Source organism: Agrilus planipennis, unplaced genomic scaffold (genome assembly GCF_000699045.2).
Source record: "Agrilus planipennis isolate EAB-ADULT unplaced genomic scaffold, Apla_2.0 scaffold190, whole genome shotgun sequence".
NCBI lineage: Eukaryota > Metazoa > Arthropoda > Insecta > Coleoptera > Buprestidae > Agrilus > Agrilus planipennis.
Window position 1 is genome coordinate 263,202 of NW_020442444.1, and position 8,163 is coordinate 271,364.

Sequence of the window (8,163 nt, forward strand, 5' to 3'; positions counted from 1 at the left end):
CACGCTAACGTTTGGGACAGCTGCCCTCCCAAAATTAGTAGAACTTGTGCATTATAGCAGTATAAATGTTATTCCCGCTGGGGCTAACTTGCATTGGCAAAGGATCGACTTGTTTTAACTGCATAAGACCACATTTACAACTGCCCATTTTAGGTTTTCAACTGCGCAAATCCTGATAAGTTGCGTCTTAGAATACGCCTTGGTATAACTTTTGATGTCCTTCATCATCATCATAAGGTCGTGAATCCTAAGACTGGTGGGACACGCACCTCCACTCCTTCCTATCTTGACCTAATTTTCGCATTTCCCTAAAACTAAAACATCCCACAATCAGTAGGTCTACCTCTACTCCTCCTTACTCCTGTTTCTGCCTGTAATATGTCTTTGTCTAGACCTTCATCCTTGAGAAGGTGTCCTACCAACCTATCTCGCCTATTTCTTATTGACTTCCATAGAGTCCTCTGTTCTCCTATTCTTTCTTATATCTCTTCATTTCCAACCTTCTCTATCCACGGTATCCTCATCATTCACCTGTAACACCACTTTTCGAAAGCTTCTAACCTTTTCTTTTCCGCAGCGCCCACCGTCCATCATTCGCACTCGTACAAAGCCGCGCTCCAAACAATCTTTTTCGAATTTGTAAATTAATCGTTCGCGAGCATAGAAGTGACTTCTTTTTATTGAAGGCGACGCGACCCTGCGCTACCCTCTGCTTTATATCCCTACTACTCATTCCGTCCTGACTGTCTGACTTCCTAGATACCTAAACTGAGCCACTTTTTCTAATCTTTCGTGTCATATCTTTACATTTGCTCTTTCTGTATTTTTTTATCTCCTTGCGAGAGTCAAAATATGCGACATAAACTCGAAGGGATTGCAGAGCTGAGTATTGGAATTTGATTTCAACTTGATACCTCCATGCGTTACTGAGAAAAAGAGCCCTGAAAGAGAGACTGACGGACAACGACGCGATCCAGAGATCCTGTTAGGGCTCCTTTCTTCCTTTTTCGATGTTTTAATATTACAATTTGCTATAAACTGTACAATTTACTGATTTGTCCTATTCATATCTTTTTCAATTAGGTACTTTTGAAAAGAGTAAAACGTTACTGTTAATAATTATAGTGGAATAACAATTTTAACAATCGAAGTTGGTAATGTATGTAGAAATTATTATCTCGATTACGTGTTACGTTTACTATCGTCTTCATTCGTTTTAAGGCGTTGTCCTTCATGACAGTGTTGTGTGTGATTGTAGTTATTATAATTTAACGAACGGCATGGTTTAGTTTTTATCAAAACCGAAATTTTTGAGTTACGTTCATATATACATTACGTGTACATTGAAGTTTTACGCAGTGATTATATTAGTTAAATACTTCAACGTCAAGAATTAGGAATCGAGATCCTATGGAAAATTTTTCAAAATGTTAGGTAGGCGTTATCAATATTTTACACACTTATATCCTTTTACACTAATTGCTACATTGCTAATTTTATTAATTATCAAGTGAAAAAGACTAAATTTGCATGTAAATTTGAATTTTTATTAGCGAAAGGATTATTAAACATCTACATAGTGGATACTCCATTTAAAATTCCTTTCAATTTTTTTTTTTAAACAAATAGTATCTCGTATACATCAATGTGTAACTTCTTTCTTTAATGCTTTTGCCTTAATGTTTGTATGTCGTATTTCGATGAAATTGCGATATTAAGGGCAAAGGTTTTCTATAACTTATTAAATGGAAGGTCTAAGTCGTTCAAAACATTTTTGCTTATTTTCAGGAACAATTCCCACTTGCTACACACAGTAGCATAACTAGCGTAACTATCCAGTGTGTATTTTGAGATCAGTGTTAATAAGTTTTGTAATAAGTATTCTCTTGCATTTAAAATTACAAGAGGAGTTTGAGATAGCCTTAAATAAAATGGCTGCGATACGAACAAAACGGTATTGTATGAAAATAAATAAAAGTAAAACAAAAATGCTGGTATGGAAGGGAAGAAAAAGTAGGGAAAAATTAGAAGTGGCTGATTTTCGGTATCTAGAGAAGGCAGAAATCTAATCAGGATGGAAGGAGCAGTTGAGATGTAAAACAAATGATAGCGCAGAGTCGAGATGCCTTGTTAAAGGTGTATGTTTGGAGCGCGACACTGCACGGGTGCGAAACGGTGTGCGCGGCGGAAAAGAAAGGGTAAGAAGCGTTCGAAATGTGGTGTTACAGGCGAATGATGACAATACCGTGGATAGAAAAGGTTAGAAATGAAAACATATTAGGGGAGTAAGAAATACTATTCGCTATTTTTGTATTTTTTATTTTTATAATTTTTATATTTTTACATTTATTTATTTTATNTTTATATTTTACATTTTATATTTAAAACAAGTATACCCTAAAATTGTTTTTCGATGTACAGATTAAAATTTAAATGGAATGAGATGAAATGATTATTAGTTTTAGGCTCAACCTATGTACGGACATTTATGCCCTTATAGGTCCTTTATATTTTACATGTATTAAGGAATTTTGGTAAATAAATAAAAATTCATTTGAAGGTATAGAATAGGTAAAGTAAATGAACTTTGTAACATAATATTTTTAGTAAGCTACCTATCTAGCTATTTATTAAATATATGAAGATTATTGGGAACTATTTATCTTGTTTAGAGGTGTTTTGTAATGGTGATATTTTTTTCAGGTTTTACTGGGGAGTTTGCAGTGTGGTATGGTAATGATAAGGCATAACCCATCGGAACATCTATCATATTACTCTAGGCAGGGGCGGCCTTTGGGGGTGGCGAACAGGGCAACCGCCCGGGGCCTCGCTCTTACAGGGGCCTCGCACATTCGCGTGACAATGTAATTAGAAAAATGTTAGGTAGTAATAGTACATACTACTAATGTTTATTTAAATTTCTTAATAGTCTTAAAAGAAGCCGCAAATTTGCTATCTTTGTCTTTATCAATTTTTTTTAATTTTCGATAAACAATTTTAAAACTGTAAACTTATTTATGAATCACTTTGAATTTTTCAAGTATCATCATTAAAATTAATTCCACAAAGACTAGGGCCTCGCAAAAATTTACCCGCCCGGAACATTCCAATGACTAAGGCCGCCCCTGACTCTAGGTAAGAAAATCTACATGTTTCATTAGTTATAGTATGTTTTATACTCTAATTCCAGTTAATGAAGCTTTTTATTTCACGTAATAGTCTTTTTTTACTTTTTAAAATAAATTGAAACAAATGTATCTTATTTCTTTTTGTTCAATTGTATTGTATTTTAATCATCAAATTTTGATATCAGAAGTCTTTTATTGTTTAATTGTTATATAAAAGATTTTCAGCAGGCGGGCAATTAATTTTTTGCAATTTATTCGTTTCTTTGTTTTTTTCGTTAAATGTTAATTAGGTAAAAAACTCGATTGACGGGTTTCTAAAATGAGAAGAATGGTTTCACTAATGTTGTTCTGTTGAATGTAGGTAGTTTTCTGTTTTTGTTTTTTTTTTTTTTTAATTTGAAATGGGAGAAACAATATGAAACTTTTCCCTATTTGAAATATTAAGTTTTACACTTAAAATACAAAATGCTAAGTCAGCAATTTCTAGTTGAATTGCTTCTTTAATTGTTGTTTTTTAGGAACTTTAAAAGTAAAAAGACAGCAGCAATTAATGAATTATAATAGGCGATGATAGTAAAAAATTAAAACGAATGTAATGTTAGAATTATTACCCACAGTAGATTCAATTCTGCAACAATAGGAATAAATACTTCAACCAGAGACAATGATGGAAAATTTAACATTTGCGGGGTTTATGGGGAGGTATACGAAAAAATTATAATTGATTTTCAGATCAAGGTGCTATACTGGCAAAATAGAAAAATATCAAGTAAGTCAGTAAGTATCGGGTATATTAAATTAAAAAAATACTGTGTTTCATAACGAAAAATTTGTATTAAGTTTTTTGTACGCTATCAGTAAACTTCTTCTGGAAACAAAATACACTTCGAATTATTTTATTCGATTATGGTAACGTGCCTATCACGTTGAGGTTAGCTACGCCAAGATTCGTTTCAGCTAGTGGATATCCATATATTTAAATGGACCTTGTTGGAGCATACGTAATCCTAAAATGTAGCATCGTACTACAGATGGCGTTTATCGCACCATTTGTGGTATTTTCTAAAACGCGCTGTTAAGACAGCAGGTAAAAGTTGGTCTGTGTTCTGTCGGAGCTGTCTGCGACGCGCTGATGAGATCCAAAAAGATCGAAATCGCGATCCGCGTCTGGCAGTTTCGACAGAATGCTGCAGACCACTTCGAATTTATATAAAATTTATAATAGTCCAACACCAATTACCGCGTCATTCTTCATAAATTCTACTGTCGACATCTTAAGCTTTTTACTTTTCGCAATGTGATAAATAATACACGTAGTCATGCTTAATATTTATATTACGATATTTTCTAACATTCATTCATAAAAATATAGTTAGATCTGATTAGCAACCCCTATTAAGAGGGCGGGTGACAATTCTTCTTTCAAGCGAACCAATTCGTTCATTGGTTTAACTACCTATTACTTTTGGGTACCAATTCGACCGTGTTGGAAAATTTAATTTAGTGTTTACTACTGTTCTTATTTGTTTCAGAAATTCTTATTGCAGACGTTCTTGGTATTCAATAGCGGCTCTGATGAAATGAAGTGGGTGTTATGCAAATGTTCACTCGCCGATGGTTTGAAAGTTAATTCAATCCTACCTTCTCACCCTTACATTTGTTCCTGTCTATGCTTTAACGCCGCCAAGAGGTAAAGAAAAACAAAATAGTACATTTCTTTTATATGCCTTTTTGCCTAAATGAGTACCTATTTAAAAAATTTCTTCAAGTGAACCAAACTATAAACGAAATCTACTGTCGCTATCACAGTTTATATTCTATGTATATACAGGGTGTTTCTGAAATAAATGGTATACTTTGGAGGGTGTATGTATTAGGGAATCACAGGGTGAGTAAGGAAGCATGTTTAATGGACAAAAAAAATTGTAAGAAAAAAGGATAAATTGCAATCTGAAGCCGGTCCTGGGCTTGAATTGGCATCACAGGTATTAGTGCATAGTTGCGATAACAACTGAGCAGCAACATCGATCTAATTAGCTGATCGAATGCGGGGTTTAATTGTTGTAGTTCCCTGCGTGATCCTACCAGGGTCGGACTCGTCGTTGCCTCTACTTTCAAATACCTTTTTCACGAAAACGGTGAGCTTTCGGACTACTAAACATTTACTTAATTTTCTTATTTTGCAGTACCTTATCACCTCCTGCAAGCTTGCTACTTATTTCAGAAACACCCTGTATGTTAGAAGTCCGTCAATGACCACTAGTAAAGAAATAAAGCAAGAGTAAGACCAAGACCAATATTGTTTCAATCTTGATACTTGTTATGGTTTTGGGACTTGCTGATACAGTCTCGGTCTTGTTCTTGCGTGTTATGCCTTGGTCTTGTTGATTTAATCTGATATTTACGTTTTTTTAATAAATTCTTTTAAACACAAATTTTTGTTTTTTCCTAAGTAAATACTCATCTAGGTACTCCGAATAAGAACAAATATATTTTTTCGTTTTTTTTTTGCTTATATTAGTATAATTCTCGTATATTAGAATTTTAATTCTTTTTTCTGAAATGGCCTTTCACATTTTCCATTTTCTTTTGTTCAATATCCCTATGAAAATATTACCTACTATCGGGTTGTTCGGAAAGTCATTTCGTTTTTTTTTTTGTGAAAATGAAAGACAGTTTTCGTATAATAAACAAATACTTTATTAAATTATATATTGACCGTTCTGGTCCAACACCTTTTGCCATCTTTCTGGTAGTAGCATAATTCCACGCTCATAAAATTTTTGGTCTTTGCTGGCAAAAAACTGATCGAGGAGGTTTTTGACCTCTTCATTTGAGGTGAAGGTTTTACCGTCTAAAAAATTTTGGAGTGACCGGAACAAATAATAATCCGATGGTGCCAGGTCTGGAGAATATGGTGGGTGTAGCATTGTATCCCATTCAAGCTGTAAAAGCTTTTGGCGAGTGACCAAACTTGTGTGAGGTCTCGCGTTGTCTTGGTGAAACACTACACCTTTCCTGTTGATTAGTTCTGACCTTTTCTGTTGAAGTGCATCATTCAGTTTGTCCAGCTGATGACAGTAGACTTCCGAATTAGTCGTTGTGTTATCCGGTAAAAGCTAAAAAAAAAACGATTCCTTTAAAATCTCACCAAACAGACAGCATCACCTTTTTTTGGTTAATATCGGCTTTGGAAATGGTTTGAGCCGGTTCATCTTTTTTGCTCCATGGCGTTTGACGTTGTTGTATACAACCCATTTTTCGTCCCCAGTGATGATGCGCTTCAAAAACGGATCATTTTCGTGACGTTTGAGAAGCGAATCGCAGACGTCAATGCGGCGACACAGATTTTCAACACACCTCCATACACATCAGTCAATTTCTTTCTGGCTTGAACAGCATTTTTACCCTTTATGTAGTAAAACAGTAAGATATGTCGAAAATGCTGCTTATCGCTCTCCATATTTAAAAGGGCACCAACCAAAAACTACTGCGTAGAATTAATTGGAATTTTTCACACACAAGCCTTGCTATATGAGCTCTCAAAGCATACAAAAATTATACGGCTTAAATGTGAAGTTGGGTGCAAAAGAATACAATTAAATCCTCTGTCGGGAAAAAACGAAATGACTTTCCGAACAACCCTATAATTGTAAATTTATAAATACTTATAGATAACGATCTCTGCTCACCAGCGCAACACTCACAAGAAAAAAAACAGGCTAATTATCTGGGTTGAATGCAGTTCAGAAGTTAGTCTGGATTTAGGGCTTTATGCTGCCAAATGATGGTGCAGAAGGAGCGCTGCGGGTTTCCAAATAGGAGCACAGAACTGTTTTGTGCGGTCCAGTTCAATAGTAGAATATAAATGATATCGTGACAGGCTCAACCAGAGACCCAAAGAATTAATTTGGTCTACTACAAGTACATCAGCGCCGAATGTGAGGTAGGTGATACCTATACTAAATTATTATTTAAATTTCTATAACTTGAACTTGTATAATTTGACATCTTTTCTAGAGATACCCTGTTTAGTGATTCTGCCGGCTACCGGATAACCGGATAATAAAACCACTGCGGTTAATGGTTCATGTCTTCGTTCTGGCGGTTTTTGCATTAAATGCTACTCTTACTAACGTCACAAATCACATTCAGTCATGTTCAAAAAGTCGTTAAAATTCTAAACCAATGAAATTTTAATTCTTGGTTGGCGGATTTCCAACGTTAAGTTGAAACCGTTGAAATGAGCCTATAATGTTCATATACGAGAACTGTTCAAAAAGTATCGCGAATTTTGAATTTCTTCGGGTTACGTATATTCGATTTTATCAGTCTAATAATTTTTCTGATGTTGTTCCAGGTTTGCTGGTATTGCTTGTGCCTCACAATTCGAGTGTGTTCTTGAATCGTGTGGGGTTCTATCAACTTCCATTCTAGTCAGGAAAAAAAAACGACCAGTTGCGCCTTCATTTAATGAGATTACTGACCCTTTTGGTCTTTTTTTAATTCGTTATAACATGTACAGAGAAGTGGGTTTATTGAACAAAATTTAAATTATGTGCATGGCATTCAACTTTTGTTAAAATTTTATCATGCGTAACAATTTATTATCTTTATTTACTGTATATAAATTGTAATTTTATTTTGCGTGTAGGTAGGAAGCTTTGCTTTTTCGTTTTTTTCATTTTTTTTATTTAATGAAAATATTCAAATTATTAACTATTTATCATGTGAATTAAAATGTGAAATTTATTTGATAACTTATATGTATCTATACACTTATGTCACATTTATTATAAAGAAATATTGTAAAATTAAGATTCTCTACAAAATTTTAGTACTTCCCGTATATAATTTGATTACTTACCTAAGTAATTCATATTAATCTTCCCAATTTCTTAATTTATTTTTGTAATTTAAAATAAGTTATTTGCTTGTTATTTCTTACAAATTCCATATATTTGTAACTTTGCGTTAATATTTTATTTTTTGTTTTTTAAATTATGTTTCCTCTGTATCTCTCTATCTGAGTAAA

General features: G+C 33.9%; 1 long non-coding RNA gene across 3 annotated transcripts; it reads left to right on the forward strand.

Annotated features, from left to right (window-relative positions):
- The first annotated feature begins 3,054 nt into the window (after positions 1 to 3,054).
- LOC108738314 lies at positions 3,055 to 7,569 on the forward strand. Of its 3 annotated transcripts, none has more exons than XR_001937961.2 (4): positions 3,055 to 3,905; positions 4,661 to 4,818; positions 6,824 to 7,074; positions 7,489 to 7,569. It is a non-coding gene; the product is annotated as an uncharacterized LOC108738314 (long non-coding RNA). The 3 variants fall into 3 exon arrangements; XR_003232308.1 differs by having other exon boundaries at positions 3,055 to 3,897; positions 6,803 to 7,074; XR_001937960.2 differs by having other exon boundaries at positions 3,055 to 3,897.
- Positions 7,570 to 8,163: the final 594 nt, after the last annotated feature.